This window comes from Lissotriton helveticus, chromosome 7, assembly GCF_964261635.1.
Source record: "Lissotriton helveticus chromosome 7, aLisHel1.1, whole genome shotgun sequence".
In the NCBI taxonomy this organism is placed as follows: domain Eukaryota; kingdom Metazoa; phylum Chordata; class Amphibia; order Caudata; family Salamandridae; genus Lissotriton; species Lissotriton helveticus.
The window spans coordinates 1,957,177,212-1,957,197,190 of record NC_136068.1 but is presented as its reverse complement, the minus strand read 5'-3'; the positions used below and the strand labels follow the sequence as shown (position 1 = coordinate 1,957,197,190).

The following is a 19,979-nucleotide window of genomic DNA, read 5'->3' as shown; positions in this document are numbered from 1 at the left end:
ATATTCACTCCCCGTAGTGACACAGGGCCACCCTTACACTACCTGTATATTCACTCTCCGTAGTGACACAAGCGCACCCTTACACTACCTGCATATTCACTCTCTGTAGTGACACAGGCCCAGCCTTACACTACCTGCATATTCACTCTCCGTAGTGATGCAGACCCACCCTTACACTACCTGCATATTCACTCTCCGTAGTGACACAGGCCCACCCTCACACTACCTGCATATTCACTCTCCGTAGTGACACAAGCCCACCCTTACAAAACCTGCATATTCACCCTCCGCAGTGACGCAGGCGCACCCTTACACTACCCGCATATTCACTCTCTGTAGTGACACAGGCCCACCCTCACACTACCTGCATATTCACTCTCCGTAGTGACACAGGCGCACCCTTACACTACCTGCATATTCACTCTCTGCAGTGACAGAGGCCCACCCTCACACTACCTGCATATTCACTCTCCGTAGTGACACAGGCCCACCCTCACACTACCTGCATATTCACTCTCCGTAGTGACACAGGCGCACCCTTACACTACCTGCATATTCACTCTCCGTAGTGACAGAGGCCCCCCTTACACTACCTGCATATTCACTCTCCGTAGTGACACAAGCCCACCCTTACACTACCTGCATATTCATTCTCTTCAGTGACACAGGCCCACCCTCACACTACCTGCATATTCACTCCCCGCAGTGACACAGGCCCACCCTCACACTACCTGCATATTCACTCTCCGTAGTGACACAGGCCCACCCTGACACTACCTGCATATTCACTCCCCGCAGTGACACAGGCCCCCCTCACACTACCTGCATATTCACTCTCAGTAGTGACACAGGCCCACCCTGACACTACCTGCATATTCACTCTCCGCAGTGACACAGGCTCACCCTTACACTACCTGCATATTCACTCTCTGTAGTGACACAAGCGCACCCTTACACTACCTGCATATTCACTTTCTTCAGTGACACAGGCCCACCCTCACAATACCTCCATATTCACTCTCTGCAGTGACAGAGGCCCACCCTCACACTACCTGCATATTCACTCTCCGTAGTGACACGGGCCCACCCTAACACTACCTGCATATTCACTCTCCGTAGTGACACGGTCGCACCCTTACACTACCTGCATATTCACTCTCCGTAGTGACACAAGCCCACCCTTACACTACCTGCATATTCACTCTCCGTAGTGACACGGGCGCACCCTTACACTACCTGCATATTCACTCTCCTTAGTGACACAAGCCCACCCTTACACTACCTGCATATTCACTCTCCGTAGTGACGCAGGCCCACCCCTACACTACCTGCATATTCACTCTCAGTAGTGACACGGGCGCACCCTTACACTACCTGCATATTCACTCTCCGTAGTGACGCAGGCGCACCCTTACACTGCCTGCATATTCACTCTCCGTAGTGACGCAGGCGCACCCTTACACTACCTGCATATTTACTCTCCGTAGTGACACAGGCCCACACTCACACTACCTGCATATTCACTCTCCGTAGTGACACATGCCCACCCTCACACTACCTGCATATTCACTCTCCATAGTGACGCAGGCACACCCTTACACTACCTGCATATTCACTCTCCGTAGTGACACGGTCGCACCCTTACACTACCTGCATATTCACTCTCCGTAGTGACACAAGCCCACCCTTACACTACCTGCATATTCACTCTCCGTAGTGACGCAGGCGCACCCTTACACTACCTGCATATTCACTCTCCGTAGTGACGCAGGCGCACCCTTACACTACCTGCATATTCACTCTCCGTAGTGACACAGGCCCACACTCACACTACCTGCATATTCACTCTCCGTAGTGACACAGGCCCACCCTCACACTACCTGCATATTCACTCTCCATAGTGACACGGGCCCACCCTAACACTACCTGCATATTCACTCTCCGTAGTGACACGGTCGCACCCTTACACTACCTGCATATTCACTCTCCGTAGTGACACAAGCCCACCCTTACACTACCTGCATATTCACTCTCCGTAGTGACACGGGCGCACCCTTACACTACTGCATATTCACTCTCCTTATTGACACAAGCCCCCCCTTACACTACCTGCATATTCACTCTCCGTAGTGACGCAGGCCCACCCCTACACTACCTGCATATTCACTCTCAGTAGTGACACGGGCGCACCCTTACACTACCTGCATATTCACTCTCCGTAGTGACGCAGGTGCACCCTTACACTACCTGCATATTCACTCTCCGTAGTGACGCAGGCGCACCCTTACACTACCTGCATATTCACTCTCCGTAGTGACACAGGCCCACACTCACACTACCTGCATATTCACTCTCCGTAGTGACACAGGCCCACCGTCACACTACCTGCATATTCACTCTCCATAGTGACGCAGGCACACCCTTACACTACCTGCATATTCACTCTCCGTAGTGACACAGGCCACCCTTACACTACCTGCATAGTCACTCTCCGTAGTGACACAGGCGCACACTTACAGTACCTGCATATTCACTCTCAGTAGTGACAGAGGCCCCCCCTTACACTACCTACATATTCACTATCCATAGTGACACAAGCCCACCCTTACATTACCTGCTTCTTCTTTCTCCGTAGTGACACAGACCCACCCTTACACAACCTGCTTATTCACTCTCCGTAGTGACGCAGGCCCAGCCTTACACTACCTGCATATTCACTCTCTGTAGTGACACAGGCCCAGCCTTACACTACCTGCATATTCACTCGCCGTGGTGACACAGGCCCACCCTTACACTACATGCATATTCACTCCCCGTAGTGACACAGGGCCACCCTTACACTACCTGTATATTCACTCTCCGTAGTGACACCAGCGCACCCTTACACTACCTGCATATTCACTCTCTGTAGTGACACAGGCGCAGCCTTACACTACCTGCATATTCACTCTCCGTAGTGATGCAGACCCACCCTTACACTACCTGCATATTCACTCTCCGTAGTGACATAGGCCCACCCTCAAACTACCTGCATATTCACTCTCTGTAGTGACACAGGCCTACCCTTACACTACCTGCATATTCACTCTCCGTAGTGACACAGAACCACCCTTACACTACCTGCATATTCACTCCCCGTAGTGACACAGGCGCACCCTCACACTACCTGCATATTCACTCTCTGTAGTGACACAAGCCCCCCTTACACTACCTGCATATTCACTCTCCGTAGTGACACAAGCCCACCCTTACACTACCTGCATATTCACTCTCCGTAGTGACACAGGCCCACCCTCACACTACCTGCATATTCACTCTCCGTAGTGACACAAGCCCACCCTTACACTACCTGCATATTCACCCTCCGCAGTGACGCAGGCGCACCCTTACACTACCCGCATATTCACTCTCCGTAGTGACACAGGCCCACCCTCACACTACCTGCATATTCACTCTCCGTAGTGACACAGGCGCACCCTTACACTACCTGCATATTCACTCTCTGCAGTGACAGAGGCCCACCCTCACACTACCTGCATATTCACTTTCCGTAGTGACACAGGCCCACCCTCACACTACCTGCATATTCACTCTCCGTAGTGACACAGGCGCACCCTTACACTACCTGCATATTCACTCTCCGTAGTGACAGAGGCCCCCCTTACACTACCTGCATATTCACTCTCCGTAGTGACACAAGCCCACCCTTACACTACCTGCATATTCACTCTCTTCAGTGACACAGGCCCACCCTCACACTACCTGCATATTCACTCCCCGCAGTGACACAGGCCCACCCTCACACTACCTGCATATTCACTCTACGTAGTGACACTGGCCCACCCTTACACTACCTGCATATTCACTCCCCGCAGTGACACAGGCCCCCCTCAAACTACCTGCATATTCACTCTCAGTAGTGACACAGGCCCACCCTGACACTACCTGCATATTCACTCTCCGCAGTGACACAGGCTCACCCTTACACTACCTGCATATTCACTCTCTGTAGTGACACAAGCGCACCCTTACACTACCTGCATATTCACTTTCTTCAGTGACACAGGCCCACCCTCACAATACCTGCATATTCACTCTCTGCAGTGACAGAGGCCCACCCTCACACTACCTGCATATTCACTCTCCGTAGTGACACGGGCCCACCCTAACACTACCTGCATATTCACTCTCAGTAGTGACACAGGCCCCCCCTCACACTACCTGCATATTCACTCTCCGTAGTGACACAAGCCCACCCTTACACTACCTGTATATTCACTCTCCGTAGTGACGCAGGCCCACCCTCACACTACCTGCATATTCACTCTCCGTAGTGACGCAGGCCCACCCTCACACTACCTGCATATTCACTCTCCGTAGTAACACAGGCCGCCCCTTACACTACCTGCATATTCACTCTCCGTAGTAACACAGGCCCACCCTTACACTACCTGCATATTCACTCTCAGTAGTGACACAGGCCCCCCCTCACACTACCTGCATATTCACTCTCCATAGTGACAGAGGCCCCCCTTACACTACCTGTATATTCACTCTCCGTAGTGACGCAGGCCCACCCTCACACTACCTGCATATTCACTCTCCGTAGTGACGCAGGCCCACCCTCACACTACCTGCATATTCACTCTCAGTAGTGACACAGGCCCAGCCTTACACTACCTGTATATTCACTCTCCGTAGTGACGCAGGCCCACTCTTACACTACCTGTATATTCACTCTCCGTAGTGACGCAGGCCCACCATCACACTACCGGCATATTCACTCTCCGTAGTGACACGGGCGCACCCTCACACTACCTGCATTTTCACTCTCCGTAGTGACACGGGCACACCCTCACACTACCTGCATATTCACTCTCCGTACTGACACAAGCACACCCTTACACTACCTGCATATTCACTCTCAGTAGTGACAAAGGCCCACCCTTACACTACCTGTATATTCACTCTCCGTAGTGACGCAGGCCCACCCTCACACTACCTGCATATTCACTCTCCGTAGTGACGCAGGCCCACCCTCACACTACCTGCATATTCACTCTCAGTAGTGCCAAAGGCCCACCCTTACACTACCTGTATATTCACTCTCCGTAGTAACACGGGCCCACCCTTACACTCCCTGCATATTCACTCTCCGTAGTGACACAGGCCCACCCTCACACTACCTGCATATTCACTCTCCGTAGTGACGCAGGCCCACCATCACACTACCGGCATATTCACTCTCCGTAGTGACACAGGCGCACCCTTACACTACCTGCATATTCACTCTCCGTAGTGACACAGGCGCACCCTCACACTACCTGCATATTCACTCTCCGTAGTGACACGGGCGCACCCTCACACTACCTGCATATTCACTCTCCGTAGTGACGCAGGCGCACCCTTACACTACCTGCATATTCACTCTCCGTAGTGACACAGGCGCACCCTTACACTACCTGCATATTCACTCTCCGTAGTGACACAGGCGCACCCTTACACTACCTGCATATTCACTCTCCGTAGTGACACAGGCGCACCCTTACACTACCTGCATATTCACTCTCCGTAGTAACACAGGCCCACCCTTACACTACCTGCATATTCACTCTCCGTAGTAACACAGGCGCACCCTTACACTACCTGCATATTCACTCTCCGTAGTGACACAGGCGCACCCTTACACTACCTGCATATTCACTCTCCGTAGTGACACAGGCGCACCCTTACACTACCTGCATATTCACTCTCCGTAGTGACACAGGCGCACCCTTACACTACCTGCATATTCACTCTCCGTAGTAACACAGGCCCACCCTTACACTACCTGCATATTCACTCTCCGTAGTGACACAGGCCCACCCTTATACTACCTGCATATTCACTCTCCGTAGTGACACAGGCCCCCCCCTTACACTACCTGCATATTCACTCTCCGTAGTAACACAGGCCCACCCTTACACTACCTGCATATTCACTCTCAGTAGTGACACAGGCCCACCCTCACACTACCTGCATATTCACTCTCCATAGTGACACAGGCGCACCCTTACACTACCTGCATATTCACTCTCCGTAGTGACACAGGCGCACCCTTACACTACCTGCATTTTCACTCTCCGTAGTGACACAGGCGCACCCTTACACTACCTGCATATTCACTCTCCGTAGTGACACAGGCCCCCCCTTACACTACCTGCATATTCACTCTCCGTAGTAACACAGGCCCACCCTTACACTACCTGCATATTCACTCTCCGTAGTGACACAGGCCCACCCTTATACTACCTGCATATTCACTCTCCGTAGTGACACAGGCCCCCCCTTACACTACCTGCATATTCACTCTCCGTAGTAACACAGGCCCACCCTTACACTACCTGCATATTCACTCTCAGTAGTGACACAGGCCCACCCTCACACTACCTGCATATTCACTCTCCGTAGTGACACAGGCCCCCCCTTACACTACCTGCATATTCACTCTCCGTAGTAACACAGGCCCACCCTTACACTACCTGCATATTCACTCTCAGTAGTGACACAGGCCCCCCTCACACTACCTGCATATTCACTCTCCGTAGTGACGCAGACCCACCATCACACTACCGGCATATTCACTCTCCGTAGTGACACAGGCCCACCCTCACACTACCTGCATATTCACTCTCCGTAGTGACACGGGCGCACCCTCACACTACCTGCATATTCACTCTCCGTAGTGACACGGGCGCACCCTCACACTACCTGCATATTCACTCTCAGTAGTGACACAGGCTCACCCTTACACTACCTGCATATTCACTCTCCGTAGTGACACAGGCCCACCCTTACACTACCTGCATATTCACTCTCCGTACTGACACAAGCACACCCTTACACTACCTGCATATTCACTCTCAGTAGTGACAAAGGCCCACCCTTACACTACCTGTATATTCACTCTCAGTAGTGACGCAGGCCCACCCTCACACTACCTGCATATTCACTCTCCGTAGTGACGCAGGCCCACCCTCACACTACCTGCATATTCACTCTCAGTAGTGACAAAGGCCCACCCTTACACTACCTGTATATTCACTCTCCGTAGTGACACGGGCCCACCCTTACACTCCCTGCATATTCACTCTCTGTAGTGACACAAGCCCACCCTACACTACCTGCATATTCACTCTCCGTAGTGACGCAGGCGCACCCTTACACTACCTGCATATTCACTCTCCATAGTGACACAGGTGCACCCTTACACTACCTGCATATTCACTCTCCGTAGTGACACAGGTGCACCCTTACACTACCTGCATATTCACTCTCCGTAGTGACACAAGCCCACCCTACACTACCTGCATATTCACTCTCCGTAGTGACGCAGGCGCACCCTTACACTACCTGCATATTCACTCTCCATAGTGACACAGGTGCACCCTTACACTACCTGCATATTCACTCTCCGTAGTGACACAGGCGCACCCTTACACTACCTGCATATTCACTCTCCGTAGTGACACAAGCCCACCCTACACTACCTGCATATTCACTCTCCGTAGTGACGCAGGCGCACCCTTACACTACCTGCATATTCACTCTCCATAGTGACACAGGCCCACCCTCACACTACCTGCATATTCACTCTCCGTAGTGACACAAGCGCACCCTTACACTACCTGCATATTCACTCTCCGTAGTGACACAGGCCCCCCTTACAGTACCTGCATATTCACTCTCCGTAGTGACACAGGCGCACCCTTACACTACCTGCATATTCACTCTCCGTAGTGACACAGGCGCACCCTTACACTACCTGCATATTCACTCTCCATAGTGACACAGGTGCACCCTTACACTACCTGCATATTCACTCTCCGTAGTGACACAGGCGCACCCTTACACTACCTGCATATTCACTCTCCGTAGTGACACAAGCCCACCCTACACTACCTGCATATTCACTCTCCGTAGTGACGCAGGCGCACCCTTACACTACCTGCATATTCACTCTCCATAGTGACACAGGTGCACCCTTACACTACCTGCATATTCACTCTCCGTAGTGACACAGGTGCACCCTTACACTACCTGCATATTCACTCTCCGTAGTGACACAAGCCCACCCTACACTACCTGCATATTCACTCTCCGTAGTGACGCAGGCGCACCCTTACACTACCTGCATATTCACTCTCCATAGTGACACAGGTGCACCCTTACACTACCTGCATATTCACTCTCCGTAGTGACACAGGTGCACCCTTACACTACCTGCATATTCACTCTCCGTAGTGACACAAGCCCACCCTTACACTACCTACATATTCACTCTCCGTAGTGACGCAGGCGCACACTTACACTACCTGCATATTCACTCTCCGTAGTGACACAGGTGCACCCTTACACTACCTGCATATTCACTCTCCGTAGTGACACAGGCCCACCCTTACACTACCTGCATATTCACTCTCTTCAGTGACACAGGCCCACCCTCACACTACCTGCATATTCACTCTCCGTAGTGACACGGGCGCACCCTCACACTACCTGCATATTCACTCTCCGTAGTGACACAAGCGCACCCTTACACTACCTGCATATTCACTCTCCGTAGTGACACGGGCCCTACCTTACCCTACATGCATATTCACTCTCCGTAGTGACACAAGCGCACCCTTACACTACCTGCATATTCACTCTCCGTAGTGACACAAGCCCACCCTACACTACCTGCATATTCACTCTCCGTAGTGACACATGCCCACCCTTACACTACCTGCATATTCACTCTCCGTAGTAACACAGGCCCACCCTTACACTACCTGCATATTCACTCTCAGTAGTGACACAGGCCCACCCTCACACTACCTGCATATTCACTCTCCGTAGTGACACAGGCCCCCCCTTACACTACCTGCATATTCACTCTCCGTAGTAACACAGGCCCACCCTTACACTACCTGCATATTCACTCTCAGTAGTGACACAGGCCCCCCTCACACTACCTGCATATTCACTCTCCGTAGTGACGCAGGCCCACCATCACACTACCGGCATATTCACTCTCCGTAGTGACACAGGCCCACCCTCACACTACCTGCATATTCACTCTCCGTAGTGACACGGGCGCACCCTCACACTACCTGCATATTCACTCTCCGTAGTGACACGGGCGCACCCTCACACTACCTGCATATTCACTCTCAGTAGTGACACAGGCTCACCCTTACACTACCTGCATATTCACTCTCCGTAGTGACACAGGCCCACCCTTACAGTACCTGCATATTCACTCTCCGTACTGACACAAGCACACCCTTACACTACCTGCATATTCACTCTCAGTAGTGACAAAGGCCCACCCTTACACTACCTGTATATTCACTCTCCGTAGTGACGCAGGCCCACCCTCACACTACCTGCATATTCACTCTCCGTAGTGACGCAGGCCCACCCTCACACTACCTGCATATTCACTCTCAGTAGTGACAAAGGCCCACCCTTACACTACCTGTATATTCACTCTCCGTAGTGACAAGGGCCCACCCTTACACTCCCTGCATATTCACTCTCTGTAGTGACACAAGCCCACCCTACACTACCTGCATATTCACTCTCCGTAGTGACGCAGGCGCACCCTTACACTACCTGCATATTCACTCTCCATAGTGACACAGGTGCACCCTTACACTACCTGCATATTCACTCTCCGTAGTGACACAGGTGCACCCTTACACTACCTGCATATTCACTCTCCGTAGTGACACAAGCCCACCCTACACTACCTGCATATTCACTCTCCGTAGTGATGCAGGCGCACCCTTACACTACCTGCATATTCACTCTCCATAGTGACACAGGTGCACCCTTACACTACCTGCATATTCACTCTCCGTAGTGACACAGGCGCACCCTTACACTACCTGCATATTCACTCTCCGTAGTGACACAAGCCCACCCTACACTACCTGCATATTCACTCTCCGTAGTGACGCAGGCGCACCCTTACACTACCTGCATATTCAGTCTCCATAGTGACACAGGTCCACCCTCACACTACCTGCATATTCACTCTCCGTAGTGACACAAGCGCACCCTTACACTACCTGCATATTCACTCTCCGTAGTGACACAGGCCCCCCTTACAGTACCTGCATATTCACTCTCCGTAGTGACACAGGCGCACCCATACACTACCTGCATATTCACTCTCCGTAGTGACACAGGCGCACCCTTACACTACCTGCATATTCACTCTCCATAGTGACACAGGTGCACCCTTACACTACCTGCATATTCACTCTACGTAGTGACACAGGCGCACCCTTACACTACCTGCATATTCACTCTCCGTAGTGACACAAGCCCACCCTACACTACCTGCATATTCACTCTCCGTAGTGACGCAGGCGCACCCTTACACTACCTGCATATTCACTCTCCATAGTGACACAGGTGCACCCTTACACTACCTGCATATTCACTCTCCGTAGTGACACAGGTGCACCCTTACACTACCTGCATATTCACTCTCCGTAGTGACACAAGCCCACCCTACACTACCTGCATATTCACTCTCCGTAGTGACGCAGGCGCACCCTTACACTACCTGCATATTCACTCTCCGTAGTGACACAGGCGCACCCTTACACTACCTGCATATTCACTCTCCGTAGTGACACAGGCGCACCCTTACACTACCTGCATATTCACTCTCCATAGTGACAGGTGCACCCTTACACTACCTGCATATTCACTCTCCGTAGTGACACAGGTGCACCCTTACACTACCTGCATATTCACTCTCCGTAGTGACACAAGCCCACCCTTACACTACCTACATATTCACTCTCCGTAGTGACGCAGGCGCACCCTTACACTACCTGCATATTCACTCTCCGTAGTGACACAGGTGCACCCTTACACTACCTGCATATTCACTCTCCGTAGTGACACAGGCCCACCCTTACACTACCTGCATATTCACTCTCTTCAGTGACACAGGCCCACCCTCACACTACCTGCATATTCACTCTCCGTAGTGACACGGGCGCACCCTCACACTACCTGCATATTCACTCTCCGTAGTGACACAAGCGCACCCTTACACTACCTGCATATTCACTCTCCGTAGTGACACGGGCCCTACCTTACCCTACATGCATATTCACTCTCCGTAGTGACACAGGCCCACCCTTACACTACCTGCATATTCACTCTCAGTAGTGACACAGGCCCACCCTCACACTACCTGCATATTCACTCTCCGTAGTGACACAGGTGCACCCTTACACTACCTGCATATTCACTCTCCGTAGTGACACAGGTGCACCCTTACACTACCTGCATATTCACTCTCCATAGTGACACAAGCACACCCTTACACTACCTGCATATTCACTCTCTGTAGTGACACGGGTGCACCCTGACACTACCTGCATATTCACTCTCCGTAGTGACACAAGCGCACCCTTACACTACCTGCATATTCACTCTCCATAGTGACACAAGCACACCCTTACACTACCTGCATATTCACTCTCCGTAGTAACACAGGCCCACCATCACACTACCTGCATATTCACTCTCCGTAGTAACACAGGCCCACCATCACACTACCTGCATATTCACTCTCCGTAGTAACACAGGCCCACCATCACACTACCTGCATATTCACTCTCCTTACTGACACAAGCCCACCCTTACACTACCTGCATATTCACTCTCAGTAGTGACACAAGCCACCCTCACACTACCTGCATATTCACTCTCAGTAGTGACACAGGCCCACCCTTACACTACCTGCATATTCACTCTCCGTAGTGACGCAGGCCCACCCTTACACTACCTGCATATTCACTCTCCGTAGTGACACAGAACCACCCTTACACTACCTGCATATTCACTCTCCTTACTGACACAAGCCCACCCTTACACTACCTGCATATTCACTCTCCGTAGTGACACAGGCCCACCCTTACACTACCTGCATATTCACTCTCTTCAGTGACACAGGCCCACCCTCACACTACCTGCATATTCACTCTCCGTAGTGACACGGGCGCACCCTCACACTACCTGCATATTCACTCTCCGTAGTGACACAAGCGCACCCTTACACTACCTGCATATTCACTCTCCGTAGTGACACGGGCCCTACCTTACCCTACATGCATATTCACTCTCCGTAGTGACACAGGCCCACCCTTACACTACCTGCATATTCACTCTCAGTAGTGACACAGGCCCACCCTCACACTACCTGCATATTCACTCTCCGTAGTGACACAGGTGCACCCTTACACTACCTGCATATTCACTCTCCGTAGTGACACAGGTGCACCCTTACACTACCTGCATATTCACTCTCCATAGTGACACAAGCACACCCTTACACTACCTGCATATTCACTCTCTGTAGTGACACGGGTGCACCCTGACACTACCTGCATATTCACTCTCCGTAGTGACACAAGCGCACCCTTACACTACCTGCATATTCACTCTCCATAGTGACACAAGCACACCCTTACACTACCTGCATATTCACTCTCCGTAGTAACACAGGCCCACCATCACACTACCTGCATATTCACTCTCCGTAGTAACACAGGCCCACCATCACACTACCTGCATATTCACTCTCCGTAGTAACACAGGCCCACCATCACACTACCTGCATATTCACTCTCCTTACTGACACAAGCCCACCCTTACACTACCTGCATATTCACTCTCAGTAGTGACACAAGCGCACCCTCACACTACCTGCATATTCACTCTCAGTAGTGACACAGGCCCACCCTTACACTACCTGCATATTCACTCTCCGTAGTGACGCAGGCCCACCCTTACACTACCTGCATATTCACTCTCCGTAGTGACACAGAACCACCCTTACACTACCTGCATATTCACTCTCCTTACTGACACAAGCCCACCCTTACACTACCTGCATATTCACTCTCTGTAGTGACACAGGCCCACCCTCACACTACCTGCATATTCACTCTCCGTAGTGACACAGGCCCACCCTCACACTACCTGCATATTCACTCTCCTTACTGACACAAGCCCACCCTTACACTACCTGCATATTCACTCTCAGTAGTGACACAAGCGCACCCTCACACTACCTGCATATTCACTCTCCGTAGTGACACAGAACCACCCTTACACTACCTGCATATTCACTCTCCTTACTGACACAAGCCCACCCTTACACTACCTGCATATTCACTCTCTGTAGTGACACAGGCCCACCCTCACACTACCTGCATATTCACTCTCCGTAGTGACACAGGCCCACCCTCACACTACCTGCATATTCACTCTCCGTAGTGACACAGGCCCACCCTCACACTACCTGCATATTCACTCTCAGTAGTGACACAAGCCCACCCTTACACTACCTGCATATTCACTCTCAGTAGTGACACAAGCGCACCCTCACACTACCTGCATATTCACTCTCAGTAGTGACACAGGCCCACCCTTACACTACCTGCATATTCACTCTCCGTAGTGACGCAGGCCCACCCTTACACTACCTGCATATTCACTCTCCGTAGTGACACAGAACCACCCTTACACTACCTGCATATTCACTCTCCTTACTGACACAAGCCCACCCTTACACTACCTGCATATTCACTCTCTGTAGTGACACAGGCGCACCCTCACACTACCTGCATATTCACTCTCCGTAGTGACACAAGCCCACCCTACACTACCTGCATATTCACTCTCCTCAGTGACGCAGGTGCACCCTTACACTACCTGCATATTCACTCTCCGTAGTGACACAGGTGCACCCTTACACTACCTGCATATTCACTCTCCGTAGTGACACAGGTGCACCCTTACACTACCTGCATATTCACTCTCCATAGTGACACAAGCACACCCTTACACTACCTGCATATTCACTCTCTGTAGTGACACGGGTGCACCCTGACACTACCTGCATATTCACTCTCCGTAGTGACACAAGCGCACCCTTACACTACCTGCATATTCACTCTCCATAGTGACACAAGCACACCCTTACACTACCTGCATATTCACTCTCCGTAGTGACACAGGTGCACCCTTACACTACCTGCATATTCACTCTCCGTAGTGACACAAGCCCACCCTTACACTACCTACATATTCACTCTCCGTAGTGACGCAGGCGCACACTTACACTACCTGCATATTCACTCTCCGTAGTGACACAGGTGCACCCTTACACTACCTGCATATTCACTCTCCGTAGTGACACAGGCCCACCCTTACACTACCTGCATATTCACTCTCTTCAGTGACACAGGCCCACCCTCACACTACCTGCATATTCACTCTCCGTAGTGACACGGGCGCACCCTCACACTACCTGCATATTCACTCTCCGTAGTGACACAAGCGCACCCTTACACTACCTGCATATTCACTCTCCGTAGTGACACATGCCCACCCTTACACTACCTGCATATTCACTCTCAGTAGTGACACAGGCCCACCCTCACACTACCTGCATATTCACTCTCCGTAGTGACACAAGCGCACCCTTACACTACCTGCATATTCACTCTCCGTAGTAACACAAGCCCACCCTACACTACCTGCATATTCACTCTCCGTAGTGACACATGCCCACCCTTACACTACCTGCATATTCACTCTCCGTAGTAACACAGGCGCACCCTTACACTACCTGCATATTCACTCTCCGTAGTAACACAGGCCCACCCTTACACTACCTGCATATTCACTCTCCGTAGTGACACAGGCCCCCCCTTACACTACCTGCATATTCACTCTCCGTAGTAACACAGGCCCACCCTTACACTACCTGCATATTCACTCTCCGTAGTGACACAGGCCCCCCCTTACACTACCTGCATATTCACTCTCCGTAGTAACACAGGCGCATCCTTACACTACCTGCATATTCACTCTCCGTAGTGACACAGGCCCCCCCTTACACTACCTGCATATTCACTCTCCGTAGTAACACAGGCCCACCCTTACACTACCTGCATATTCACTCTCAGTAGTGACACAGGCCCCCCTCACACTACCTGCATATTCACTCTCCGTAGTGACACAGGCCCACCCTCACACTACCTGCATATTCACTCTCCGTAGTGACACAGGCCCACCCTCACACTACCTGCATATTCACTCTCCGTAGTGACACAAGCCCACCATCACACTACGGGCATATTCACTCTCCGTAGTGACACAGGCCCACCCTCACACTACCTGCATATTCACTCTCCGTAGTGACACGGGCGCACCCTCACACTACCTGCATATTCACTCTCCGTAGTGACACGGGCGCACCCTCACACTACCTGCATATTCACTCTCAGTAGTGACACAGGCTCACCCTTACACTACCTGCATATTCACTCTCCGTAGTGACACAGGCCCACCCTTACAGTACCTGCATATTCACTCTCAGTAGTGACAAAGGCCCACCCTTACACTACCTGTATATTCACTCTCCATAGTGACGCAGGCCCACCCTCACACTACCTGCATATTCACTCTCCGTAGTGACGCAGGCCCACCCTCACACTACCTGCATATTCACTCCCCTTAGTAACACAGGCCCACCCTCACACTACCTGCATATTCACTCTCCGTAGTGACACGGGCCCACCCTTACACTACCTGTATATTCACTCTCCGTAGTGACACGGGCCCACCCTTACACTCCCTGCATATTCACTCTCTGTAGTGACACAAGCCCTCCCTACACTACCTGCATATTCACTCTCCGTAGTGACGCAGGCGCACCCTTACACTACCTGCATATTCACTCTCCATAGTGACACAGGTGCACCCTTACACTACCTGCATATTCACTCTCCGTAGTGACACAGGTGCACCCTTACACTACCTGCATATTCACTCTCCGTAGTGACACAAGCCCACCCTACACTACCTGCATATTCACTCTCCGTAGTGACGCAGGCGCACCCTTACACTACCTGCATATTCACTCTCCATAGTGACACAGGTGCACCCTTACACTGCCTGCATATTCACTCTCCGTAGTGACACAGGCGCACCCTTACACTACCTGCATATTCACTCTCCGTAGTGACACAAGCCCACCCTACACTACCTGCATATTCACTCTCCGTAGTGACGCAGGCGCACCCTTACACTACCTGCATATTCACTCTCCATAGTGACACAGGTCCACCCTCACACTACCTGCATATTCACTCTCCGTAGTGACACAAGCGCACCCTTACACTACCTGCATATTCACTCTCCGTAGTGACACAGGCCCCCCTTACAGTACCTGCATATTCACTCTCCGTAGTGACACAGGCGCACCCTTACACTACCTGCATATTCACTCTCCGTAGTGACACAGGCGCACCCTTACACTACCTGCATATTCACTCTCCATAGTGACACAGGTGCACCCTTACACTACCTGCATATTCACTCTCCGTAGTGACACAGGTGCACCCTTACACTACCTGCATATTCACTCTCCATAGTGACACAAGCACACCCTACACTACCTGCATATTCACTCTCTGTAGTGACACGGGTGCACCCTGACACTACCTGCATATTCACTCTCCGTAGTGACACAAGCGCACCCTTACACTACCTGCATATTCACTCTCCATAGTGACACAAGCACACCCTTACACTACCTGCATATTCACTCTCCGTAGTAACACAGGCTCACCATCACACTACCTGCATATTCACTCTCCGTAGTAACACAGGCCCACCATCACACTACCTGCATATTCACTCTCCGTAGTAACACAGGCCCACCATCACACTACCTGCATATTCACTCTCCTTACCGACACAAGCCCACCCTTACACTACCTGCATATTCACTCTCAGTAGTGACACAAGCGCACCCTCACACTACCTGCATATTCACTCTCAGTAGTGACACAGGCCCACCCTTACACTACCTGCATATTCACTCTCCGTAGTGACACAGGCCCACCCTTACACTACCTGCATATTCACTCTCCGTAGTGACACAGAACCACCCTTACACTACCTGCATATTCACTCTCCTTACTGACACAAGCCCACCCTTACACTACCTGCATATTCACTCTCTGTAGTGACACAGGCCCACCCTCACACTACCTGCATATTCACTCTCCGTAGTGACACAGGCCCACCCTCACACTACCTGCATATTCACTCTCAGTAGTGACACAAGCCCACCCTTACACTACCTGCATATTCACTCTCAGTAGTGACACAAGCGCACCCTTAAACTACCTGCATATTCACTCTCCGTAGTGACACAGGCCCACCCTCACACTACCTGCATATTCACTCTCTGTAGTGACACAGAACCACCCTTACACTACCTGCATATTCACTCTCCGTAGTGACACAAGCGCACCCTCACACTACCTGCATATTCACTCTCAGTAGTGACACAGGCCCACCCTTACACTACCTGCATATTCACTCCCCGTAGTGACACAGGCCCCCCTTACACTACCTGCATATTCACTCTCCGTAGTGACACAGAACCACCCTTACACTACCTGCATATTCACTCTCCTTACTGACACAAGCCCACCCTTACACTACCTGCATATTCACTCTCTGTAGTGACACAGGCCCACCCTTACACTACCTGCATATTCACTCTCTGTAGTGACACAGGCGCACCCTCACACTACCTGCATATTCACTCTCCGTAGTAACACAAGCCCACCCTACACTACCTGCATATTCACTCTCCGTAGTAACACAGGCCCACCCTTACACTACCTGCATATTCACTCTCTGTAGTGACACAGGCCCACCCTCACACTACCTGCATATTCACTCTCCGTAGTGACACAGAACCACCCTTACACTACCTGCATATTCACTCTCCGTAGTGACACAGAACCACCCTTACACTACCTGCATATTCACTCTCCTTACTGACACAAGCCCACCCTTACACTACCTGCATATTCACTCTCTGTAGTGACACAGGCTCATTCTTGCACCATGCCGAGCCCCCCCCCCCCCCCCCGCCCCCCTCACACTTCGAGTCTGCACCCTCCTGTGGTCTGCGCTTTTAGGGCGCCCCCCCCTGTCTCCCTCTCTCCATCCCACCCCTGGCTGACCTCTTGACCTCTTGACCCGACCCCCTGCCCACGGGTCACCTGCTGCTGCCGGTGGCCCTCGTTGGCCCCGGGCCCCTCCAGCGCCTCAGTCTTGGCCTCCAGGCGCCTCTCGTGCGGGATCCCGTAGCTCAGGCAGTTCCTGTGCTGCACGTAGTGGTACTGGGGGTCGTCCCCCCACCATCCGTACTCGCCGGCCCCCTCCCTGGGGCTCCGGGGCCTTGTCGGGGGCGTCCTGAGAGGCCGCCATGTGGGGACCCGTGGCCCTGCGCCCCCGGGGGCCCCGCGCACCTTCAGGCTCCCCCCAGGGTGGGTGACTCCTTCTGGGACCGAAGGGCCGCTCTGCACTGAGACACCTATTTATAGCGCCTCGCGGGGGGCGTCACGTGGGGCCACATCTGAGCTGCACTTGGCCGGAGTGAACTCTGCAAGGATTGAATATCAGGTGTGTAAGGAGGGATCCTGAGGAGCTATGGAGGAGAGGAGGGAGAGAGAGGGGGAGAGGAGAGGAGAGGAGAGGAGAGGAGAGGAGAGGAGAGGAGAGGAGAGGGAGGGAGAGGAGAGGAGAGGAGAGGAGGGAGAGGAGAGGAGAGGAGAGGAGAGGAGAGGAGAGGAGAGGAGAGGAGAGGAGAGGAGAGGAGAGGAGAGGAGAGGAGAGGAGAGGAGAGACGAAAAGAGGAGAGAAGAGAAGAGAAGAGAAGAGAAGAGAAGAGAAGAGAAGAGAAGAGAAAGAAGAGAAGAGAAGAGAAGAGAAGAGGGCGAAGAGAAGAGAAGAGAAGAGAAGAGAAGGAGAAGGAGAAGAGAAGAGAAGAGAAGGAGAAGAGAAGAGAAGAGACGAAAAGAGGAGGGAAGAGAAGAGAAGAGAAGAGAAGGAGAGCGAAGAGAAGAGAAGAGAAGAGAAGAGAGGAGAGCGAAGAGAAGAGAAGAGACGAAAAGAGGAGGGAAGAGAAGAGAAGAGAAGAGACGAAAAGAGGAGAGAAGAGAGAGAGAGAAGAGAGAGAGGAGAGAGAGAGAGAGAGAGAGAGAGAAGAGAAGAGAGAGAGAGAGAGAGAGAAGAGAAGGAGAAGAGAAGAGAAGAGAGAGAGAAAGAGGGAAGAGAGAGAAGAGAAGAGAAGAGAGAGACGAAAAGAGGAGGGAAGAGAAGAGAAGAGACGAAAAGAGGAGGGAAGAGAAGAGAAGAGAAGAGACGAAAAGAGGAGGGAAGAGAAGAGACGAAAGAGAGGAGGGAAAAGAAGATAAGAGAAGGAGAGAGAAGAGAAGAGAAGAGAAGAGAAGGAGAGAGAAGAGAAAGAGAAGAGAAGGAGAGAGAAGAGAGAGAAGAGAAGAGAAGAGAAGAGCCGAAAAGAGGAGAGAAGAGAAGAGAAGAGAAGGAGAGAGAAGAGAAAGAGAAGAGAAGGAGAGAGAAGAGAAGAGAAGAGAAGAGACGAAAGAGGAGAGAAGAGAAGAGAAGGAGAGCGAAGAGAAGAGAAGAGAAGAGAAGGAGAGCGAAGAGAAGAGAAGAAAAGAGAAGGAGAGCGAAGAGAAGAGAAGAGAAGAAAAGAGAAGAGAGCGAAGAGAAGAGAAGAGAAGAGAAGGAGAGAGAAGAGAAGAGAAGGAGAGAGAAGAGAAAGAGAAGAGAAGGAGAGAGGAAGAGAAGAGAAGAGACGAAAAGAGGAGAGAAGAGAAGAGAAGGAGAGCGAAGAGAAGAGAAGAGAAGAGAAGGAGAGCGAAGAGAAGAGAAGAGAAGGAGAAGAGACGAAAAGAGAGAGAAGAGAAGAGAAGAGAGAGACGAAAGAGGAGGGAAGAGAAGAGAAGAGAAGAGAAGAGAAGAGAAGAGAAGAGAAGAGAAGAGAAGAGAAGGAGAGAGAAGAGAAAGAGAAGAGAAGGAGAGAG

At 51.7% G+C, this 19,979-nt stretch overlaps 1 protein-coding gene across 1 annotated transcript in view; it reads right to left on the bottom strand.

Annotated features, from left to right (window-relative positions):
- Positions 1 to 19,979, bottom strand: part of CLCN1 (chloride voltage-gated channel 1) — a 490,813-nt gene that overhangs the window by 454,756 nt on the left and 16,078 nt on the right. The gene's annotated exons all lie outside the window — the stretch shown is intronic.